At 40.9% G+C, this 25,125-nt stretch overlaps 1 protein-coding gene across 8 annotated transcripts in view; it reads left to right on the top strand.

Annotated features, from left to right (window-relative positions):
* Positions 1 to 25,125, top strand: part of GALNT9 (polypeptide N-acetylgalactosaminyltransferase 9) — a 199,759-nt gene that overhangs the window by 27,862 nt on the left and 146,772 nt on the right. For all 8 annotated transcript variants that reach the window (XM_025155561.3, XM_025155562.3, XM_046901218.1 and 5 more), the window contains exon 2: positions 1,618 to 1,764. The gene's annotated coding sequence lies outside the window, so the exon portion shown is untranslated. The remainder of the gene's footprint in view (positions 1 to 1,617; positions 1,765 to 25,125) is intronic.

A 25,125-nucleotide genomic window follows, 5' to 3' on the forward strand; every position in this document is an offset into this window, starting at 1 on the left:
TCTGCCTCCCCCTGTTTTAATTTCTTATTCTTTGCTTTTTTTTTTTCTTCTTTCTTTTGTCACTTCACTGTCATCAATTTTCTTTTAGGGAGAGATAATTGTGAAGGGAGAGAAGTTTAAAATTAAGACATTTCAAAGTTTGCCTTCTAATATTTTCTAAGGAAACTCAGATTGCATGTGTTTTTCTATTTCATGTTCTATGCTGTGCTGTCCCTGATAAGAGACTTCAGTGGTTTGAGTGAACACCAAAGTATCAGCCTAAAGCAGGAAAACAGTCAAAAAAAAAACAACTCAAGGCTGTCTTTTAATGGACAGTGTTTGTTCCCGTCTTCTGTGATTCTCCCACAACTGTGATCAGGAATTCTAAGGACAGCAGTACCTGCCTTGCTCTGCCAGTAAACCGGTGCTAATACACACAGGCACGCACAGTGGGAGGAATAATATTGCATTTGATCTGAAGGATCAAACATTTTGGGGAATCATCTCATCTCAAGGATATCTGCTCCTTCCTTTCCCCTTATTACTTTTTAAAGATGCATCCCTAACCTGCCTTTGTCACTGCTCTGTAAACAGCAGTGCTGTAAGATAAAGAGATTGGCAAAGAAAGAAGAGGGAAGTTGTTTTTTGTCGGCATTTCGGTATTTGTTAGATGTGCATCAGACCTCTCTCTTCTAAGTGTGAGGAAAGGGACCACAAGTGTTAAGTGATACAAAACCAGAGAATTAATATGCAGGTTGCAATCATTGTTTGTTTTAGTTCTACAGCATACATTAGCTTGTTAAGTATCTAAACTTGCCCTTTTAGGTCACAGAACTGGTCCCATTTCACCTCCTCTCTGGCAGTAGCTGGTGTAGAATAGAATCATAGAATCATTAGGTTGGCAGGGATTTTTAAGACCACCTATTTCCAACCCCCTGCTATAGGCAGGGACATCTCTTTCTAGCCCAGGTTGCTCACAGCCCCATCCAGCCTGGCCTTGAGTGCTTCTATGAAGGGGGCATTCACCACCTCTCTGGGCAATCTGTGCCAGTGTCTCACCACCCTCACAGTAAAGAATTTCTTCCTGATATCTAGTCTAAATCTACCCTCTTTCTGTTTAAAACTGGTTCCCCTCATCACTACCTGCCCTTATTAAAAGTTCTTTCCTGTAGGCCACCTCCAGGTACTGGCAGGCCACTATAAGGTCCCCCAAGAGCCTTCTCTTCTCCATGCTGAAGATCTCTAGCTCTCTCAGTCTGTCGTCGTAGGGGAGGTGCTCCAGCCATGCTCTGTTCATCCTAGCAGCCCTCCTCTGGAACTGGAGTGGAATACCTCTTCAGTAATTCTGCTATTGGTGCCCAGGAGCAGAAAGGCTCCCAGGAAAGCACTTTTCCAATCCTACAAGCTAAGCAATAGTTTAATGCTTGCCTGAAGCTGCCAGACAGGCTCTTTAAGAATCTGGGCTGAGATAGTCATTCCGCTGCAATGTCTTTCTTGCCTTTGATTTTAACTGATTTCTGTGCATTTGAGAGTGACTGACTTGGTAGTAAAGTTCAAAACTGAATTTTTAGATTTTTTTTTCTGAAAATGTAAGAATAATTTGTGTTTTGGACAACAATATGTTGTTTTCTCTTTCAGATTTTTTCAGGATTTCTCAAGAGGGAACAATTTTCTTGCCAGCTCTGCTCAATCACTGAGCAATGGGACTGCCGGATCTGGAAGGCGTACCTCTTTGACAAGGCTGTAGCCCTGCAGTGGGTGCTTCTGCAGTGTGGATTAGACCAGGTAAGGCATGGGTCACTTTGACCACCTTTTCTTTTGAGGATATAATCACTGCCTGGTTGTCTTTATGCTTGCTGTTGCACTTGTGTTTTTGTTCTGCCTGACAATAGCTTAATCAGGCTTAAAATCAAAGTACCTAGAGCTGAGAAGAGAGAACCACTCTGTCTTGAGGTTTCTGCTGTAACAGTTTGCCTAAATATTCTTTCATAATTATGTTCATTCTACAACCTTTGTGACACTCAGCCCACCAACTCTACATACTGGAATGTTCCAAAAAACCTGCAGAGAACTGAGCAAGCACTGGCCTTTGTGAAGGTCTTCTGGATTCCTCTAGGCCTCAGCACCGTATCATATGGTGCTCAGGATGCTGTGAGCACTGCTCTTGCAATGCAAACATCTGTGTTGTGTGCAGAAGAGATCATTTTGTCTTCACTGCAAGGGGGAGTTGGAAGTGTTTGTCCCAATTAAACATTTTTGAGAGCACTAAGCAAGACAGAATTATTCTTTCTTGGTTTTCTTGCACTTCCGAATTTGCTTGTGGCTTGAGTACTTGCCTTTGAGTGTTGTGATATGCTGGAAAGTCCTTGCTGGTGTGACTATACTTAACAAATGGTACACAGTGGACCAGCCAATGTACCTTATTGACATGAACAGCTTCCCCAGTAAGAGGGCTTAAAATACTTTGGTAAGTTTCTCAGCAGACATGAAGCAACTCCAGTTCCTCCAGCAAAATAGACCAGCCTTTTTGCTGCATCTGTACTAAGTCTTTCTCTGGTGTAAATCAACTGTATAAAATCAAGAGGGTGGTGGTGACAGCATGTGTGCTATGAGACAAGAGCAAAGGGGATAGTGACTGCTGTGGTGTCTGTCACTACATCTGACTAATGCTGTAGCAAGGGTGGAGAAAAAGTGGTTGTTGCAGTGACACTGATCTGCTGGTGAACCTGCCCTGTGGACTGCTAATGTCTATGGGATACAGGGAGAGTTTCAGCCTCTATTTTCATATAGGACCTAGACTTAAAGATGCATGATAGAGGTGCCTCAGTGCTGCGGTAGTGCAAGTGTGGTACAGTTATAGGGCTGTTTTGTGTTCAATACCAAAAGGTATCCTCATGTCCTCAGCAGCATGGCATACCTGCTGATAAATGGGGAATGAATTTTTCACCTTAGGGCTCTAATTCCTCTAGAGAAAAGAAGGGGACTCTGTAAACATGGGGCCAGCCCTCATTTTCACAGGCTTTGGCAATATCTCTACCTATCTGTCTTTTAAAAGCATCTGAATTTGTCTAGGCAGCTGCCTACCTAAAACTGTTACAAAAGCCATGAAAGCCTTTCTGCTGCACTATTAGAAACCCAGCAAAATGGAGGCAGAGGGTTTGTTTTTTTTTTTTTTTTTTGTCCTTCAAAGGCAACTCTGTCTCATCAATGTGTGATGGTGCTCAGAATGGTTTTTCACTCTGTGTGTATAGCACTGTAGTTCTTCCTAGCAGGAATGTATAGTTGGAAAAGGAAAAAGTGTAATTTCTTCAGTCTGCATATAACAACTTCATAAATTCTATATGGGATGATTTATCACTGGTTAAAAAGCAGAAGTTTTCCTACCCTTACCAGTATGGGTTTCCTGCATGAATAGTTACTGAACTGTCCGTGTTGCTGTAAAGTAGTCACATGCAGAATTTCTTCTTTCTTGTGAGTGTCAAAAGTTGACTTTCTGACTGCACAGCAGAAATACGCTTCACTACTTACGCGAGCATAATTCTGTGATGAAATTACTGAAGTCAGCAACTAATTTCATTGCTGCCTCAGACCTATTTTAAATGAGCAGGTATATTCATCAATCATATCCTCACTTCTTTTAGTACTGGCCTAATCAATACTTGAAAGCGCTATTAAAACTCTTTCCAATTACAAACAACAAAAAGTGAAACTGTGGGTGGACAAAACAGTAGAATGAGGAGGGAATTCTAGGGGCAGACATCAAAGTTGAGTGTTATTCTGCATTAGGACTTCATAGATAGTCACTGAGCATGAAGAATTTTTTAATGGTACCCTTCCATCCAGCACTTTTAAAATGCCAAGAAGTGATCATATTGTGCTTAAAAACTGGTAGCACACAACACTCATAAAGGGTGAAGGAAACAACATGGCCAGTGCTCTGCACTGGTCATCAGATGCTTGGCTGTGTTGTAGTGGATCTTACAAGTATTTTGTTAATGTAAATGCAACACTGTGCACTTGCTGAAAAGGGACAAGTCAAAGCTGAGTTTTACCAAAGGCACCCAGTACAACATACTGGCTGAAATAAGTGAGACATCTTAAAATATGGCTATTGAAGGATCTATTGATATTGGGTGCCCCTATGATAACTCCTCTCCCACCAGCCGGATGACTCTAGGCTTAAGTGGCTTTAGTAGGGTGTCACTGATGAGACCGCAGGTGGAATGGTACATTATGTAGACTTTGTAGTAGATCAGCCTTGGTGATGTGGTCTGCAATACCAGACCAGCAGTACCAGTTAGACCTATCCTGTGAGCTTTGTAGAGAAGACTTAACTTTCTCTCATATTTTACAGCAACTACGTTTTTTTACCAGAATCTGGTGCTACAGAACACAAACAGGAGTGCTGCCTGGTATTTCTCTTCAGAATGTTTTTTCCAGTGTTTTAGACCTTTCCATACTTTATCACTATGCAATACCCTGAAGCAAGCAGTGCCGAAATGTAAACAGTGAGGACCAGCAGGCTTTAGCACAAACCTCTTAGCATTATGGAGCTGACTCAGTCCTTCACAGTGTGCAAGAGTACAAACCTGTGTTAAATTCACTTTTACAGCTGGCTTCTCCTACATCCTCACTTGCACTGTTCTGCTACTGCTGCTCTGTCCCACCTTCTGACTCTGTGCAACAAGTAGAGTCTGTTGATTTGTGTGACCTGTAGACGCCATGTCTGCAAACACAGGGTTAGAGACCCTCTGCTCAGCGGAAGACAGTACAGAAAGGGTTTCTCTTGTTCCTGTAGAACAGTGGAACAAGTCAGATGAACCTCCATAGGCTTAGAGGGGTGGCTTGTCTGCCAAAAGGCTGTTTCTCCTGGGAAGAGGACAAGGGTGCCTCCTCGGAGATGGTGTTGTGGCCCCTTTCAGCCACTAATAATTTCTTCTGTACGTGGTAGTGAACAGGCCCTGAGTGATGTGAGATCTAGGCTAAGTGAAGATGTCTCTTAGCAGTAGCTATCCCTTGTACCACATTTCAAGCCTGTTTGTTTCCTTCCTTTCAAAAATGTCTGGGGCTGCTTTTCTTCTTCTATTTGTCTATACTTTTAATACCCGCTAAAATCAATGCCTCTGAGAAAGGATTCGTTTTCTTCAGTGCAGTAGGGTATAGCTCTGCTATCCAAAACCCTGAGTAGAAAGAAGAAAACCAGTGCTGAAATATTCCCTCCTACTGCTCCTCTAAATCCCTGTTGATCTGTGGGGGACGGGAAAGCAGAACTTCTCCCTTCAAAGATGAGAACATTCAGATGAAGAAATTTTAAAGCTGCACATTTGCTTCACATGGATTCAATTTCACTTGACAGTAGAAGAGCCACAGGGCTAAATTTTATTACACATTTGTGCAACAAGCATTAGATATTTCATGTTAAGAATATATTAGATTGTTTAAAAAAAAAAAAAAAAGAACACAGACACGCTCAGAACAGATACAGAAAATGAATAGTATTCCTGGGAGCTTTTTGCTCATTTAAAGCCTGAAGACTGAAAAAAGAAAGTGCTGACTATGATACAGAGAATTTCATCACTTCTCCTGTCCTAGGTACCTCCATGCTATTTTGTGTGTTTTGCCATTTCAGAGGATCACTTCTCTTATTTCAGAGGTGCTGATAATCCCATCCTTACTTCAGCATTTAGTCATGGACTTGCTGGACTGTAGCCTTCATGAAATGTCTGGCCCAAGGTATTGGTCTGACTGGTGTGAAAATCAATTTGGTGTATCAGTCCCAAAGAATTAGGGTGTTCTCCCATCTTTCTTTGTGCAGCCTCTTTGATTCGGGTATCCTCACATGTATTTGCTGAGTAAAGGTGAAAATCTGCCTGTTAATCTGAGAATGGTGGTCTTCAGAGACAACAACTCCTGGGTTCATGTGAAAAGGTAGAAATGGACCAGACCAAGCAAAGAACTGGACAAAATCTGTGGTGTGATAATGCCCTGGCTTCTGTTTGAACCAAGGGAATCTTTCTTGCTGCAGCTGAGTACAGCATTCATGCAACCTCAACCAAGAAAGGCAGAATATTTCTATTCAATATAGTTGTGAGGTGGTTTTCTTGCTCTTGTCTTCACCATAGTAAGATTAATACCATAGTGGGGTTCTCTTATGTTTGCTGCTATTGGTTGTTTTGGGGACTGGATTGTTTGGAAGGTTTTTGCTTCATATCTTCCTGCAATAGTAAAGAAATACTTTTGTCTTTGCTGCAGCAAAGTGAGTGTGATCTGACCTGGGGAGTCATAGTGAAACAGATGCACAGATTGATAATTACGTTGCCTATAATCATCTTCATTTCATAGGCAACTGATAGCCTGCATTCTTCTTTTTCCATCTGGTATTATGTGTACATTCCTTCATTTTTCCTTCTGCCTCTTAGCATCACAGCATTAACTACAATATGGATGCTAGGGAGGAAAAATGCTGTCCTTGGAAACAAATGGAGGGATTGGCAAAGACTAAATGATTGGCATTAATCATGCTACAATTAGATTTCCTTGTTGAGACTTTGATATGTTTGGGTGTCCAGGCTAATGAGCTGCCAATTTCTTGTCATCACCAAGCTCTGTGCTGATTAGCATACAGCCTTCTCAACATGGGTTTCTGTTTTCAGCATGTTAGAAAATCCAGGATAAAGGCCACTATCTTGTATGCCTCGTGTTGGTGTTATCTACCCTTCATCAATTTACATGTGTTATCAGAGTCATTGTAGTGGCAGTACAGCCAGGTTGTTGTTCCCTAGGCTGATTTACATAACTAAGAGCATTTAAAAGGACCTGGTGTGTTCAGAGGACAAAGTAAAGTGTGGGTTCATTTTTTTTTTTTTTTTTAATTATTCAATAAAGCCTGAGGCAATATTACTGGGGAGCTTGCATAGAACAACAACCCAGGATTTCACAACCAACCAAAGGAAGCAATGGCTTCCCAATCTCCAGCTGCCTTCAGCTGCAGCTGAATGCCTTTCCAAAATGCAAACACTGGACAAATACAAGTTCTTAGTGCAGCTTGGCTATAATTCAGTAGAGCAGAACAATCTTACCTATTCAGAGCAGATGTTTTAATCTGACCTAAACTCTATGTATTAGTAACACCAAAAGAGAAGAAAGTATTGTTCAGTAGTATCAAAGTGTCTTCCAATATTGTAGATAAAGTATTTCCTCTGAACAACTTTTCTGGAGCACCAACAGTGCTATATTTGAAGGGTGTTCTGTAATTTTAGCAGATTTGGAATCACTCTGGATCCATTCTGCAAGTGGAAGCCAATATGACTCATGTTTTCGCACTGGAGGTTTCTCAGAGCAATGCTGTTTTGACAGCAGCAGTATGGCTTTTGTGTTATTGCTTGGGTTATCAGAGAACTTTAATCTTTGATTTGTTGTCAAGACTTCATTTCATTCGCTGTCTGGGAAGCCTTGTCACGTTATGACCATTTGCTCATATGAACTGCTTACAACTGTTGACAAATGCTCTTATGTAGGCTGGATTATTTTCAGAGGCCTTTTGCATGTTCTTTCAAAGATGTGGAATTTTGCACAGACCATAACAGGTATAGACAGGTCTAAATATATTACTCCTGTCTTGACATCTTCATTCACAGTAAAGATTTACTAATACAAAGATCTATGTGAGCTCTAAAGATATTACAGAGGCAATGGCCTTAAAATATCTGAATAGTATTTTTTGCATGACGTCCCCTCATGATTATTTCCTCTTGTTTATCTTAAAGTAATAAAATATAGAATTATGTTCATTTTCTGGGAACCACGGGGCCATTTAGTAATGTGGTCTCTGTCCTGAGAAGCTTAGAGTCCTGATAAGATAAAGGGTGAAATGAGCATTACCTGCGTGTGACTGAGGAGCATGGTGCAGAGAGAAGGCTAGGTCACACAGTTGTCTCATGTTGAATCTAATAATTAACTTAGGTGTCCATGATTTGGATACAGAATCTTCTCTAGAAGACCTTCCTTTTCTTTTGCTATGAGATGGTCTTTTGACTCATTCGTGCTGGCTGTTTAGTGGCAATTGGCAGAAAAAAATCTAGAAACAAAGTGAGAAATATAGCTTCCACAGTTTTGTTTTGTGGCTGGATCTGATTGTAGAATAAAAGCAATGTAGAATGGATTCTTTCATCCTTTTGAACCTAACAAGTAGCAAAGCATCAAATATTAAAGCACTCTTAACTTTCTTTCCTATGCATCCTGATCTGCAGGATTTTTCTCCATCGGTTGTAGTTATTACTTCATACCTCAGCCATGCTTCCAATTTGTTGTTTGCAAAATCTAGGCTGAATTTACATATGCACATTCTGACTTCACAGTCCAGGACCAGCCTCAAACTGAAGCTCTGTATTTATCAGGATGGGTAGAACCTTTCAGCAGGCGACTTTCAATTACTTGTGTAATTCCAGCCCAGAGCAGAACTGAAGAAATAATATGTGCTAGCAAGTAAGCATGTGCCTCTTGTTCCTGGAGAACAATTGGCTATGCACAGATGGCCATAGGAAGGAGTATGCACTTCAGGCTTCATAATGAAATAAGCTGGTTACTGTTCTGAGTGATTTATCTGTTCAGCTACTCTTATCTTTTACATACACCTCATACACCTCTCAATATTACGCAGTACTTAACAACCAGCATCTATTGCCTATTCATCCTCTTTGTCATGGCAGACTAGAAAACCAGTTCCTCCTTCCTCCTTCCTCCACCACCACAAATTTTATTTTGTCTTGGCTTTCGGTAGGCCCTGGGGGAACAGGCTGGGTCATACTGGAGCAGTAACAAATCAGATGGAGTCTCCATTTGTGATGTCTCACTCTACCACCAATGCTTGCTTAGACAGCTGCAAAAGATGTTGCAACGTCAGCATGAAGAATGCTTGAATGGCTTAGTTCAGAAACACAAATGTCCATTAGAAGACTAGACATGGGAACTCTTACGTTGATTGTTTTCAGTATTCCTTTCCCGTCTAGAATAAGGATCTTTACACTTTCAGTTTTGTCTACAAAATTCCTTTTAAGAAAATATACCCCAAAACTGTCCTTGAAAACAACTTCAAATAATGAAGTGATAGGGAAAGATTTCAGAATCCAAGAACCTGTATTTTAATTCTCTTGAGCAGTTTTTTAAAGCTTCTTTGTGTGCTCTGTAACGTTGTAATGTCTGTCTGTTCTATTATGCAAATGTTTAATGGTGGCCTTTTTGTGAAGGCAGCTTAAGGAAAATTATTACTCTGCATTGTAGAGCTAATAATGTATTTGCTGCAGAACTATCTTATTTTTGTGTTCCTTTTTTTTTCTTTGGAAAGGTTAACAAAATACACTGAAGCCGATGAGTTCAGCATTACTTCCACTGCTGTATAGCATCAAATCTTACTTGCTTCAATGGGAACAAGACCAAATTTGTACAGAAATACAGCTGTACTAGATGTCACTGAATCATATTTGTGTTACTATTTGTGTTCTTGCTTTACTATAAATGCCTGCATGTGAAATGCAAGCAAAGCACATGCAAATTGTAGAAGAAACTATGCAAAATAGTGTTTCAAAATTAAATATGACATGGCACAGTAACTTCACTGAAGGAGAAGAGGGCAACAATGCAGAAGACTGAATAATTCATTTGCTGATCCTCTGCACTGCACAAACACAAATGGTAGGTCCTGGTAAAGGAGATCTTTGTGCAAAGTTTATCTCAGGTGCAGAATAAAAAATTTCTTACATTCAAAACTCTTGCAGCCCAGCTATCCCTGTCACAGAGATGGCTATGGGGGAAAAAAAGGCCACTGGCGCTAAAGGCAAAATTCAGATTCTCAAGTTCTAGAACCAAATTCTGAGTCTCATAAGTTTTCCAAATATCCGATTCCATCTCTCTCCATTGCACTTGGGGCTAGTTTGCTTTGTGCTCTTTTGATTGCCATTTGTTGCAGATATTTTTAACATCTTCCTGTCTTAATTATAGGAGTCATTAGAAGGAAAGATCAATACTGAGGATAATAAAACCACACAGATAATTAGAATAATAAAGCTCCAAAGATAATGAAAGCAGTTAAACTACTTTTCTGGGTGGCATGAGGATATGGAATAATCCTGGTAGGTCTGGCATTTTGATTTTAATGAAATTGACCTCAGAATTTCAAGTAGAGTGAGAACAACAATGAAAGTGAGACTGAAAAATAGCACTGATCTTTCCTTTCTTCTTCCTCTGGTCTGTACATGTCTGTTCACCTGAAAAAATATCTAACCCATTGTCTTCAGGATCAGGTGGTGATCATCTTCATTTGCCTTTTTTAATGCAGGCGATAGAATCACAACTTCAACACCAGTTTTAAGATCTATCATTTCTGGTGTGAGATGCACTTCTTAATACAAGCTGAATTTCAAAAGTACTCAGAGATCTCCTCAGTTGCTCTAAGTAGGGGAAAAATAAGCTTAATTTCTAAAGCTATCTGCAAGTAAATCAAAATATGTGATTTTACTTGAAGTCAAAGTTTTCTTTTGGGAGTTGTTTACTTAAGTAAGAGTTGGACTCATCTTTCACCTCCCCTTTCTCCCATTTATACTGATGGTAAATTGTACGTACTATTCTACATAAGCTTCTTCAGCCCCTTTCATGTTGACCCAGAACATTGTTCCGGTATAAACTGGTGAGATCCTGTAGAGATGTGGAGCACCTTGGGGAAAAAAAAACAAGTATAACTTAACCACACCATCATTTTTGGCTTTTTGTTCCTACAGTCCTCCAAATGTTTCTGCTGAGCTATGACACCAACTCAGAATGTTATCCAGGTCCACTCTCCACCTGACACTTCATGTTTTTTCTTGGAATTCAATTGCTTTTGTGAAAATAACATTGTGCTGAAATGTGGTTCAAGTGGGAAGGGGAAAGTAAAGCAGTTGTTCCCTGTAAAAGCTTTGCCTGATAGGAGCTCCTGCTGGGCTTCGGTTGATTGTGTTCAGTTTTTCCTCCCTGTAGAGCTGGTAGTTTATCTTATTTGTGAAAAGCTAAACTTAGTTATTTCAGTAGGCAACGATAAACCATCCCTGGAACTCTGGTCAGCCATTGCTGTATGTTGCTGCGTATTGGGACTTGCAAAAATGAGGGGAAGACAACTCAAATGTTGTTCCAGCACTGACCGTTTTTGGTTTTGATGTCAAAAAAGACAGAGAAATCTTCAGAGAAGTAAAGGGAAGTCAGAGGTGTATAGCACGGTCCTGTAGAAAAGGTGCCTTTGTGAGCAAGAAAAGGAGAATAAACCCCAGTTCCTACTAGCACAGCTATAAGAAAAGTAAAATTGATGTTCAGAGGCCACAAGAAAGCTTTGGTGTATCAAAAACCAATTTTGGGATAAAATGTTAACCGGTGGAAATGGAAGCAGAAGATATGGTTGTATGATTTCGTGAAAGAGAGCTTGGCCTGTGGGGAGAAGCAAAGTGCCTGTGCAGCTGCTGGTGCTGCAGAATGATTTACTTTTATTTTTAATTCTATTTTGATTTTGTTTTATGTTATGTTACTTGCTGTTTTCTGGTGTAAAAAGAAAGCTTCCCCTTTTCTCCCAAGAAGAGCTGCTTTTCACAGAGAATTACTTGCAGATTTGTGGCTGTGGAACAGTGGATCAATATTGGTTTGTGAAAAGCTTCAGTTAAAGTGGGACAAGTGGAGATTAGCTAGATGATCTGCTGGTTGTCCATCACTATAGATTTTATGTTGTTAGCTCAAGAGGTTTATCTTGCCCTTCCTGTTCAGAGCCAAGAAGCGATATGAGCTGAACAGTGTAGCACATAGAAATTAAGAATAAAAGCGGTAGGTGCTGTAGTCAGCTGGAAAGAAGGAGCAGCGTAGGGCAAATCTGAGCTTGTTTGTGCTCTGGATAGTCTCCCTGCTTTAATACTTTGTATCAAAGGAAGCCTAAGCAGGCAGAGGTTACGGAGTTGACATGAGGTTGACCAGCCTCCAGTTTTGTAACTGCTGCATAGAAATGGCCAAAAAACAGTGAAGAAGGCTTCACGTGTCTTTGGGGTTTTTTTTGGTTTTTTTTTTTTGTTTTTTTGTTTTTTGTTTTTGGTTTTTTTTTTTTTTTTGTGATTGGACCTTTGTACCCTAAATAGAATTGTTTTTTTCCTTGGCTGGTTTTGCCAATGTGCCAGCTGCCATCTCTGGGGAGTTGACAACTGGCTCTTTTTGGAGAAATACTGCTGTATGCTTAATAGTCCGCTGAAGTCAGTATAGCTCCAGTTGAATGCAAAGGTTTAACCTTGTGGCTCCAACTGTGGGAGAGTTTCCTCTGAGATTTGGAAATGCTCAAGTTGGAGTGGAACATGCAATATTTTTAATCTAAGACTGTCATGCAGTTGCACTCATTTTTAAACCATTTGGATTTGTCCTGGTGTTTGTATTTCAGTACCTAATGGGTGGGACTTGGTGATTTTTTTCCAGTGACATAGATGTATTAAGCAGAAGTGTCTAATTATCTGTATTGATTAACCTTATCTTATAAAGAAGTACCCACTCATTAGAGCAGTCTGTATTCTGTACAGTGCAGAAAATGATTAATTTACTCCCTGCTTTCTACTATTCTGTATGCTTACAGGAGTAAGTGATGGATAAGGGACAGCCTGCGCTGTCTTAGGTCAGAACAGTAGGTCAGATTCATTATTTACCTTCTGAATGTGGAGCGAGAACTTCCTCTTTTTGCAAATCATGACCCTAATTCACTTGTTTACATGAAGAGGTGGAATTGGGCACACAGCTGTTCTGTTCTGCCGTGTGTGTGTATATATATATTTACATATATAAATGTATATAAAAAGTGCTGTGGTTTCTGAGATGAATTAGAGAAGCTTTCTGTTAAGTGTATAGAGCTTTACTGTTAGTTTCTTTAAATTATACTTTTCAAAGCGGCATTTGCTGTGACACTAAGAAGAATGGACCGCAGCCAGAGTGTGTATGTGCTTAGACCACTTCTTTTTGTCAGGCAGTAATGTCTTGCTTTCTTGTGATCCACCATTTGTTTATTTTCCACTGTGTTTGGTGCAGAGCTCTTGTTTTGGTATGCATTTGTAAGCCTCTGGTGTGCTAAGATGCTGCTGTGTGATGAAGCACCATAAGCATGGCTGAATGACGCTCTAACCTCAGCAGACTTTATATATGGTTTATTTGTGTATGTGTGTACCTGGGTATGATCCATGTGGGCTCTGTCCGCATTTGGAGACATGTACATCCTGAAGAAGTCAGGCAGGAATGCTCATCATACATTTAAATTATTAATATAATGTAACATTTATTGCAGTGGAAACAAAATGATATATGCAATAATCCACACAGTCCCAGCAACAAAACCAACACTGACCCAAGAATGCTCTTTGCCTGTGTCACGCTGGCTGACAGCTGAAGGTTTTGTAGCACTCTGTACTGTAGTATATTTGTATACTGTAGTATATACAGTATAATATACTGTAGTATATTTTTCAGCCTCCCCTCTTCCCATTCCCTGTCTCTAGGATGTAGAGATTTTTTTTTTTGCCCAACCAAGTAAGATTTCCCTCTAAGCCTTTTCTTACTGTCACGTTTCCTTCTGCTTTTGAACTGAACTTTTGAGCTCTTTTTTGCACGAGAGATTGTTCAAGACAAACATGAATGAGACTGAGTTATCTTATTTTGCTGTTTTGACTGTTTAGCACATTAAGACAGACTTTCTCTTCTCTAGTCCATCAAATCAAGCTTCACAGTAAGAATTGTATCTCTGGGGCTCTGGCTATTCTCATAACATTCCTAATCATATTGAGGCATACAAAATACTTCCATGTTCATCTTTAAGAAGAGGGTGAAAAAAGTCTGTTCTGATAAGTAAAATACTTTTTGATATTGGTAACATAAATGCAATGGAATCACTTTTGTCTTTGAAATATTTCCCTTTTATTTTATTGCACAGTACACAGCCATTTTGATGTGTCATACTTCTGTTTAAAAAATCAGTCATTTTGTGTGACACATCCATCTCAAAATAGCTTGCTTTTCACTGGTCCAAACAGCGTGATTAAATGTTCCGTGGAATAGGTCTGTCGTAACTTGAACGGTGCCTTTCCCATCTAGACATGACCAAGTAACAATGGCTAGCTTTCAGTGCGCCAGGTCCTACCCAGGGAAAGGCATAGCCCAGACAACACCAGCATACACTGAGCATGTGACATATGCTGTGTTGTTTATGCTAGCTACAGTTTGTACATGATCACAAACACAAATGGGCTGTGTCAGCTACTGCATGCGAGCTGTGCGGCAAAACCTATGTTTTAGTCTGGCACATCATGATATAACAAGCTGTTGGGTTATTTCTTGAGGATACTGCTCACTGGTGATGCTCTGTACTTTGGGAACTGACGCCTGTAGGCACAAGTAGAAGATTGTAAGATTGAGTGATAAAGGGGTGAACAGTAAATAGTATTTTTCACAGATCTTGCATATGAGAATTTCTCTTTAAGTCAAGTCTTGTTTGACCTACTGACATGAGAAGTAGCACTAATGGGACCAAAGAGTAATAGAAATTTTCCTTCTACGGTGAAAAAGGGTAACCTGACTCGCACTACTGATAATGAATTCTGTTGATTTCTACTTTTGATTATAGAGGAAAGCTGGGAGGGTTTTTTAATTTGTGTCCTTCCCCCCCCCCCCCCCCCCTTCTTATATTTTAAGAGAGGATTTTTTTGGTTTCATCTTCTGTTTTCCAAATTTAACCCACAACATTTGTTCTAGATGATTGTATCACACAGTGTAAAGTAAACTGGTGCTAGATTAAGAGCCATTTTATAGAGTTTACACTTTGCCAGTTTTATAGACTAGCATAAAACATAAAGGTATCTTGGGATTTTTTTGTTCCTCTGCAGGATATTGAAGATGTTTTTCTAGCTGCTTGAAAACAGAATGCTTGGATGTGCACAACCATTTTCGTCGTGTTACTGCTGCTCTGTGGGGCAAATTCTGCCTCATGAGGGCAACTTTAAATTTGGAATTATTACGTCCAATTACAATCTGTAATCCAGGGCTTAATTTAATCTGTGGATAAAATATGTGCTTTGTCTTCATCTTCACTCTAGCCAGTTGTTAAAAGGAACAGAAGGGAAACTTTTATCACAGAGAAAATTTGTTTTTGGAAAGTTCATGCTAGAGCTTTGCTTTCATCAAATTGTGTATATCAAGGATATGTTCAGTTTCATTAGTGGACCTTTCACTGGTTGGGCAGGTTAACCAGCACACATGGAAAGCCTAAGTGACTTTCTCCGTTGGCCTTCAAAAGGGTAAATGCCATCAAAGGTTGCTGGGCCTGGGGCCCTGTGTAAACTTTGCTCTCAGGGTCTGACTGACTCATGCTCCCACCATGTCTCAGCACCTGGTCCTGTTTCCTGAGGGAGATGGCCCAAGGAAGTGCCACACACTGTAAGCTACTGATTTGGAGAGATATTTCAGGGTAGTCCATAAGTAGCATTTACTGGGTGAAAATCTCTAGGCTTTCTCTAAAATAAATGGATATGGTATGAGAGCTGTAAGACCATGTGTGGGAAAGGGCAACACCATACTATCTTCTTACTGTGTAGTTAATTAAGACTCTGAGTTGGATGAGGTTAGACATGACATACAAACAGAGATTTGAGTTCCTCCTGTGGTCAGATATGACTTGCTGTCTATCACAAACATTGCAGCTGAGCTTGATAAACTTCTGCACTTTTTGTACTACACAGGGCAAAGCATCACCATTGATTTTTACAGCCTGATGGTTTTTATTTCTGCCTTCTTGCAGGATCAGCATGAAGGGGAAAAGTCACAAATCATTTCACAGTATTTGGGGAAATTTTCAAACTTAAACTGAGTTTTGTACTTGCTTCTCTGAAATGTTAAAAAATATGCATTTTGGACCATCCTGTTGCTAATAGTTTTTCTCCAGAGACAACATTGTTGAAAACAAACTGATTGCTATGTGAAAAATCAAAGTGTCATGAGCTATTGCCTGTGCTTTTCATCTGGTGAGTGAAATATGAATGCACACCAGTTGCTCTGGCTGAATGGGCTGAAGTAAGTTATTGGATATAGCCACTCTGTATGGTGTCTTCATCCCATGATCCTGCAGAGATCATCTTGAAGTCAGTAGTAAACTTCACTTGTGAAATCAAGTCAGCATGAACTTTGTGCCTCAGAACCTCAAAATCATTTCAATTAGGAAAGGCTTTATGCTGCTAGCAATTGCATGAACCAGTCTGACATCTTAGTGCCTGGGAAAGCATAGGTAAGGCTGATTTTTAGCTAGCACTTCACTTGGTACAGGGAAAACTTTTCACCACTTCAGACTGTGCTGATATATATTAAGTATTCTTCTTGAGAGAACTGCTGCAGAAAAAAGCAAGCAAACAAAAAATATAGACCCACTTTAGATGTGAAGTTAAAGACAAAAGAGGAAAAATGTTCTGAAACTATTTGATACATTAATTTATATTTGAAATTAGAACACTGTCTGTGGTTCTATTATCTGCTGCCATACAGTGCTTTCTTTGAAAGGGGAAAAAGCTTAGTGAAAAGTAATTTCAGAGCCTTGGCTGCTTTTTGATTACAATTTGGGATTACTGTTTTAATCACCGCTTATCAAGTAATACCACAAACCTCAGAGCATGTCCATCTTTCTCAGGGGATGCCAGATTTAAAAGCCAATTTTCAACAATCCCTCCTCTTTCTCCCAAACCCATATAACAAATAGAAAGGGATAGTAATCTGTGGTATTACAAGAGACCATAAGCGATGTTTGAAACTCTCAACATTCTCAGATTTCTTCTAGGTTTTCTTCATTGGTAATGTGTTTTTATTCAGCAGAAATACTGTTCTCATGTCTAAGCAAGCTCCTGTTTTGAGGCAATCTCCATGTGAGCCCAAGGCATCACGCACACTCCCCTTTTCCTCAGCAGATGACAGATGTTACACATCCAAACTTGTCCAGATAGATGTGCCTGCATGCATTGAGAGGAGGTCTGAAATTAATACATTGTATTTGCATGCTTGTAGATAATTCAGCCTGGCCTCGTGTGCAAGCTAAAGCACTGGAAAATATGTGTATTAGCTAGCAGCTATATCCATGATAGATACTTGAGTTAAAAGATGGGTTTCCACTCAGAGTTAGTGATGATGCATGGTTCTGGCACTTCAGGAGTGGGTGGCAGCCCTATGTTTGAAGTAGGGTGAGAGAAGAGGGAGCTCTCAGTTCCTGCTGTGCAACAGGAGGGCCGTGACTAGGGTGTTACAAGGAGGAAAAAAAGTTTGAGTTCAGTGTGGTGCTTAGTGAGGAGGTAAAGAGGCAGCGATCAACCCTGAACCTCTTCCTTGCGTTTGCTTTGGTGACTGTCTCACACTAGAGTGTAACGAGCCTCTGCTGTAGGATACCTCATGCATGTTCCTTTAGGTGAATATTGCTGCTGTGTTTTAAAGGTGAAGGCAAACCCCCCTCTTCATTCTGAAGAATTTGCATGTAATGAATGCAAGCAGACTGATTCTGTTGATTCATCAGGGACAAGGAGGTGACTGTTCCTCTTTATTCTGCCCTCATGAGGCTCTATCTGGATTACTGCGTCCAGGTCTGGTGACCCCAATACAGGAAAGACGTGGAGATGTTGGATAAGGGTCCAGAGGAGGGCCACAAACATGATCAGCGGGCTGGAGCACCTCCCCTATGAAAATAGGCTGAGGGAGTTGCACTTGTTCAACCTGGAGAAGAGAAGGCTGTGAGGAGACCTGATTGCAGCCTACCAGTATTTAAAAGGGGATTATAAACAGGAGGTGAATCAACTTTTTACTTGGGTAGACAGAGGTGGGATAAGGGGCGTGGTTTTAAGCTCAAGGAGGGAAGGTATAGATTGGACGTCAGGGGGAAGTTCTTCGCAGACAGAGTGATGAGGTGCTGGAACAGGCTGCCCATGGAGGCTGTGGATGCTCTGTCCCCGGAGGTGTTGAAGATCAGGTGGGATGGGGCCCTGGGCAACCTGGGCTAGTACTAGATCTGGAGGTTGGTGGCCCTGCCTGTGGCAGGGAATTGGAACTTGATGATCTTTGGAGTCCCTTCCAACCCAACCATTCTATGATTCTGACCATATTTAACTCTTATCAGAAGAGGCTGAAGGAATCCCAGAGCTAGTTTTATTTCAAAGCTAATTTACATGGGGTATGTGTGCCTATGGACAGTGCTTGAAGTGCATGTACTGAGCTCAGGGAAGCAGTACCAGTTCACACCAAGGTTAGTGCAAAGTTAGAGGAGCAGATGAGCTAGTGCATATCTATTTACCTGGAGAAACACAGATCTCCTTTCTTCTACTTCATGTCTATATTTTACCAGGTGACTAAAATGTAAAGAACTACTCTGAATTAAACCATAATAAAGATGAAGTGCCTTCACTCTAGCATAAGACAGATTTACCAAGATCAATCCCATCTCACAGTCACATCTCATCCTGGGGCTGACTTAAATTTCTAGTTAGAGCCCATCATTAGCAGTATTGATGTTTACAAAGATGCTGCTTAGTGGAAATGCAGTATGATAAAATCACCACTGATGGAGCGGTACATCTTATGCATCTCTTTCCAAACACAAATTCGGATGGAAAGGAGGTTCTCTACCAGCTGGGAGGGCAGGGGATGGTAAATGCAACATACTGCTGCGGGAGTAGAACCCCATCTGTCTACATTGTGTACAGCTTTCAGTCTCTCTAGAGTAGGCAAAAACTCTCAGAAAACCCAAACAGAAGATTTTTTTTTAGGTAGCCTGGAAATGGGCATTCAGCAGCAGAGAAGACTGTTGTAAGGCAGATGACTTGTTGGCTTGGCATTTCACAGTGCAGAATCACTGGCTGTGCTGAATGCTTTAGCAAAGAGATCTGTTTGACCAAGCAAAATTTGGCTGACTGCTGACCTTGACTTTTGAAAAGCTGGGAGATGTGGCCTCACAGCCCATAAGATAGGAGTGTTGGTGCTGTGCTTTGAAAATGCCAGTAGTCTGCCCTGGTGAGGAGTTTGGAGAGACTGAATTGGATTCAGAGCCTTCTGCACTGTCTGAGCACTGGAGAAGACAATTTTAAGGGATGTCGTTAAGTGATGAACTTGTACATATGGCACAGCTCGCCTTCTGTCTGCTGGAATGTATGTTGTCCATCTGTTCTCTCTCTGCTCTGAGAGCAGTTGGGCTGCTGATCAAATGATCATGCCTAGCTGATGAAAATGTCAGTAATTAGAGATCACTTCCTCGTCCGCTCTGCATATAGATGGCTATAAAGAGAGTGGGGAACTGGCACCTTCAGATGAACCATGTTGTTGATTGTGTAAATAAGTTTTGTGGCAGGGTAAAGTTTGGAAATGGTGAAAGTGTTGTGGTTTCTTACAGGGATACAGGACTAAAAACAGAGCTGCACCTGTGTACGCAATAGTTTAACTTTTATCAGAATTTGCCCTTAATTGTTTTCTGTGGTGATTACCTTAATTTGAGACATGGATGAGAGCAGGATGTTTGTACTGATTTGATTAGGCCTGGCAGCTGTCTCTCTTGCCGTAAGGGGTGCTCACAGAATGTTCCTCATTCTTCCTTCCTGAGAGATACCACAGTGTCATTTCAGAGAGCTATCTCAATTTTCCTTAAGGACACTGAGTTGTGTGATGTTGTAAGGTTCCATTTTCAACAGCAAGCTGAAAGTATGGCAACCAGCGTTGTAGGAATGCTTGTGAATGCAACTTAATTTTTATGTTAGAATAAAAACAATTTTCAAGTAGTCTTCAAAAGAGAGTAAAACTTTCTATTTATAATTGGAATGAGGCAGACTCAGAGTCATGGAGTCCTGAGCTTGTCAGTGTGCTATGTGATGTCTCAGGCTTGGGGAGCCTGGCTGATTGTTTCTGCTTGCAAAATTAACATCATTTTCATCTGTGCCTTCTGTCAGACTGAATTAATGTGCCAGTCTGCTCTCAAAGAGGAAAAAAAAAAGTCCAAATCCCTCCACTCTGCTAACAAAATACATCAATGCCAGCAGCCCCTACACATGAATGAACCTCAATAAGCAAACTACTGTGCATGGGTGGCAGAGGAGGAGAAAAACAAGAAGTTGATAAAGAAATGTATTTCTCTTTCAGTCTTCTAAGATGTTGGCTTGAAAACAACAGGGAGAGAAAATAAAGCCTTTTTTAAATCATGAAAAATACAATGACAGTGACCTCCAGCTGAAGTAGTTTTTCAGGGCTTTGTGAGCTTTTTTTTTTTTTTTTTTTGGTTGGTGTTTGTTTTTGTTTTTTTGCCTACAGATTTAGACAGTGGCCTTCAGGCTGGGAATCTTTTTCAGTTGTTATTTCTGCAGCTCTGGTCTTATTACTCAAATGTGGATTGATCCTAAGCTGTCTAAAAGCCCAATCTTTGAACCCTTTAGTGCTTGTAGCATTCTGCTGAGATACTGTATGGGTCGGGCTAAAGCTCCTCACCCAGGAGAGCTGCAGGAAATGATGACGTGCATGTGGTTGTATAAAACACCACAGCAAAACAACCTCTGAATTCAGATACTTTGCAAGTAAATATTCCTGGGAGGACAAGCTGGGTGGAGGCTCAATTCCAGTTAGAAAAGCTTGAGCGTAACTTTTCCCCCATAGTTACCTGCCCAGAAAGACCTTGATGGCTGCAGATTGCCCAGGCCACTCCTGGCCAATGGAGGGATGGATGAGTTGGGAAGAAGGCTTCCCTCTGAAGGCACAGCACTCAGTGTGCACACAGCCTTTCTAATGGGACAGTCCTGAGCCCTTCCTGATCCTCTGGACGACAACGTAGGATGTAAGGAAAGAGACAGTGCAGAGACAGGTGGCAGACTTAACTCTAAATGCTGGGACATCATATCAGATGTATTCTAGCATGCATTTCATGGGGACAGAACATCTTCACTTTTCTCTGACACAGTGAACGTAGAAGGTTTCGATTTTGTTAGTACCAATTCTGGCAGAAGCAACCTTAAAAAGAGGGGTTAATCTGGCTGCAGGCTATTTTGTGTTCAGCTTGAAAACAGCATTTTATCAAACAGAAGCACTGGCCTCTGGACTTTGAAGGGGATGACTGACAAGCAAAGGCTTTCATCAGAAGGGTGGGAAAAAAACCAAACAATCCCTTTTGTTACATCAGCTCTCAAAGTCAAAATGTGCCATGATACCCAGTCCTGCTCTGTGTTCTGATGAGAAAGTGCACGTCCTGATGCACAGGTGCATTTTCCTGCAGTATCTGGGTACTTTCTAGACTTTGATTCTGTCTCTCAGAGGATTTAGAGATCCTTGTTTTTCTGTACTGTCAGTAGTATGCTGAGACATAAAGTCTAAGAGCCAAATACTTACAACTTAACTTGCCTCCAGACCATAGTCTTTTGGTTGATTTCACAAGGGTCTATTTGCATCTTCAGAGGTCTGAATACTGCTTTGAAAGCCTGCTCCTAGGTGATATGCCTGGATCATAGCATTAGTTCATTGCCTGTGGGTGTCTCAAATGTCAGATGAGAATTGCCAGCCTTATTATAGATATTCCAGGATAAGTCGGTGCCATGTAGATGTGGCAGGGGAAGGAGGAAGCAATGCCAGGGGACCCATTCACACCTTCCTCCTCTTTCTTGGTGAAGAATGATGCCCACAAGGAGCTAAGTTGGGAGAGTTGTCTTGCCCTGTGCAGGGAGCAGTTTTCTGGACTTCCCTCAGATTTGTGGTCATCTTTTACAGGATCAGAGCCTTAGAAGAAGGTGTTTTCTTTTCTTTTTTTTTTATTTCTCTCCCAAGCCTAGTGCTTTACTCAGCGGCACCATATTTGATTTATTGTGGCGTGCAGGTTTTTCCCCATGCATCCGTAGAAAACATGGAATAAATGACATAGACTGGATGGAATCATATCCCCCAAGCTGCCTCTGAAATCTTAATTAAACCCACAGGGTCTTGTTTAAGGATACAAAAACAGCAGAATATGAAGTGCTGAAGACCAGTAAATAAATTATTGGTGCTCCTTGCTACTTCACTGTGCTGGTAGTGATCTGAAAAAAAAAAAACCAAAAAAAAAAACCAACCTCCAAATCTATCCTTTCTGTTTGACCATTTTATTATTAGCAGCTACTCTGTGTTTTAACCATGGCTTCTTGTTGAAGAAAACTGCACTGGGGAGAAGAGAGTTTTTAAAAGTTGGACTTAGGCTCATAAATAGAGGGAGCTTCTCCACTCAGCCTGAAGTTTGCTTCTCCTATTTTTCATCCATGGTATCTCATAGTACATGCTGAGCCAGACACTTGGGGAGGTGGCTTGGAACCTAATACAGCTATAGGCAGGCTGCCTGGATTCAATGCTGGCTGCAGGGACCAGAGGGCAACTGTGCAAGTATGAGGACAGAACATGCTGACATCTGTAGTATGGCATGCACAGCCAATTAACTGGAAAAGGGGCATGCTTTCATCATTATAATCCCATGCCTGGTAACTTATTTGTATCAGGGAATTGTATTTTGTCTTTCTTGTGCTCTATTGAAATAAGAACTTGATGCCTCCCAGGTGAAGAACTGAGCTGAAGTGACCTGGTCTAAGTCCCACAGGAAGTCTGTGTCACAGCAGGGGTCTGCCCTGTTTTTCTGTGGGGTAGGCAATAATGAATGGGGCTGAACTGTAAGCACATGCTCCTTCCAAACTCTGGCAGCAAGCAGAGTACGGGAGCTATGTGTAAAGAATGAGAACTGCTTGAGCTCCTGACGGCCACAGGAAGGGCTGAAAATTATATTCTGCGCTTTCCATCTTGTTTCTACAGAGGTGGTAGAATCTGGAAACTGACTTGGCAGTATTTGACATCTTTACCATGTTTCTGGGAAGCATGTGCCATGCTTTAGCCTTTAGAAATGGTGGAAAAAATGCAACATGCCAATACAGTCGTATTCCACAGGAGTGCCGTGCCGTGGCTGTGGCATTATGGGGCTGGGGACTGGCTGGTGGACTCATAAGCGAGGAAGCAGCTTCAGAAGGACATAGGTTGGCCCATGAGGAATTACAGATGGTGAAAGAATTCCTGGGCTCCTCATATACTTAGGCATCAACCCCTCTGGATTGTTTCCTTTAGTCTGCCAGTGTGGAGCAAAGAGGTGTGAAGGATGCAGTGCTCCAGTGGCTGTTGCTTTCATAGGGGCAGTCAGCCTAGGTTAGGCATTGGAGGCCTTGTGATGCTGCAGCTGCTAGATGATATCAATTATATCATTCCTTTAGGGTGCAGTTGATCCACCTTGCTTAACTCTGTCCTCCTTTAGGAAGCTATTAATGGAAGGACACCGAGCCTTGGTCCTTTTGGATACTAGTTATTTAATAAGACACATAGACTCAATTTAAGTAATTGCTGAGATTCTTTTGCTTAATGAAACTGAGGAAGAGGGAACCTCACAGCTTCTGTTTTATGAGTAAAAGTCGCCTACCCTCCCCTTCCTTTTTCTTTACAGCCTTCCCTTTTAGCCTTGTAGATGCAAACTGAGAACATGCAGTGCTTGCCGTTGCCACATGGAAATGAATAATGGTTTTGGGCAAAGACCAAAGCAAGTTTCCAGAAGGCTGCTCTTTCCTGCCCATTCATCTATGTGATGTATAGAACAAAGCAAAAATATACTGTCAGGAAAAAAAGAGCTGTTTAGTATTCAGAGGTTCAAAGACATTTAACAATATTGTCTTCACCTAGGAACAAAATTATTTCTTCAAGAAATGTACAGAGAACACTTTACTTTCAATTTACAGCTTGGTCTGCAGGAACATATTGCAATGGTGAGAGTCCTGTGTCAGGAACACTGAATTTATACCAATAAAGGCTCTGAATACCTTCTTGCAGATATGCCTTGTCAGTTGATAAGATGGAGATTTAGACCAGGAGAAATACTCTTTGATGCCTTTTGCCAGCATTGTTACTCTTTCTGGAGGATGAATGTTTTGTGTGAGAGAAGACAAAGAGGCAGGAGCTCTTTCAGCAGTAGATGTCCTTCAGTCTCTGGGTGAGCTTCAGTGGGTAGATGGCTTAATGCATGCCTCAGTTTCACTTGAAAATTAAAATGATTAAATTGGGATAACCTACTCCCTTAGACCTTTTCTTCGACTTGAATAGGTCACAAATTCTCATTTCTACAAACTAGAATGAAAGGACTTCAGTGTTTCCGAGTGAGTCCAAGACTTAGCAGGGCTGACCTGTAATAGACACCACTGTACTGCATACAAATATGAGGTCAAAATTTTTTGTTTTATCAAGATTGAAAAAGCTGTAGACTGACCCCTAGAGTTCTACACCTTCATTTGGACAGAATAGAACATTTGATTATCTTGTTTCTAATTTAATCTATTTAATCTTTGGCCTTTTGCTGAGATTGCTTATGACAGGAGAACTGACTTCCAAATTTGCCAGCCCCCTAACAAAAACCAGGCTGTACTCAAAAGTGCTTTCATGGGCTGCTTTTCTTATTTGACTATTCCTGTTTTTTTTGTTGTTCGGGTCTTGAGGGGAAGAAGAAAAAACTAGGGCTGGGATGGGAACTGAGAAGAATGACAGAGATCTTCATGGTGGTATGTGCTGCTTTTGTTAATGCAAAGGACCTGATCTGAGTACTGTGTTGTTTCTTTAATGCCACTGTCTTCACTCATTCCTGGAGGTATGAAGTATTTATTCATTTCCATTAATTAAATTCATATCCAAAGGCTAGTTCTATCAGAATGTTTAGAAGCAGAAAATTTGTCTAGTGGGTTAATCTCTTAAAAGAGAAAAAGAAAGGGAATCATGCCAAATCTAATTATTATTATTTGTTAATTCAACCCCTCCTTCAATTCTGGAGCAATTTGTTAACTGTGTAATAGCTGATGTGCCCAAGCTGCCTCTCATCTGACTGAATGAGGTGTATGGTGTGAGCATATGCAAAGAGAACATGCCCAATTCAGTGGGGACACAGAGGTTTCCACAGCAATTTTGTAGAAATCCATAACAAATGCATTGTTAGGTTGGTTTATGCTTTCTCTTTCCTGCTGTGTAAAGTATTTGATATTCAAATTAAAATGGTGCTTGTTTAGGACAATTCAGTTATAGAATAAG

The sequence above is a fragment of the Gallus gallus genome, chromosome 15 (assembly GCF_016699485.2).
Source record: "Gallus gallus isolate bGalGal1 chromosome 15, bGalGal1.mat.broiler.GRCg7b, whole genome shotgun sequence".
Taxonomy (NCBI): domain Eukaryota; kingdom Metazoa; phylum Chordata; class Aves; order Galliformes; family Phasianidae; genus Gallus; species Gallus gallus.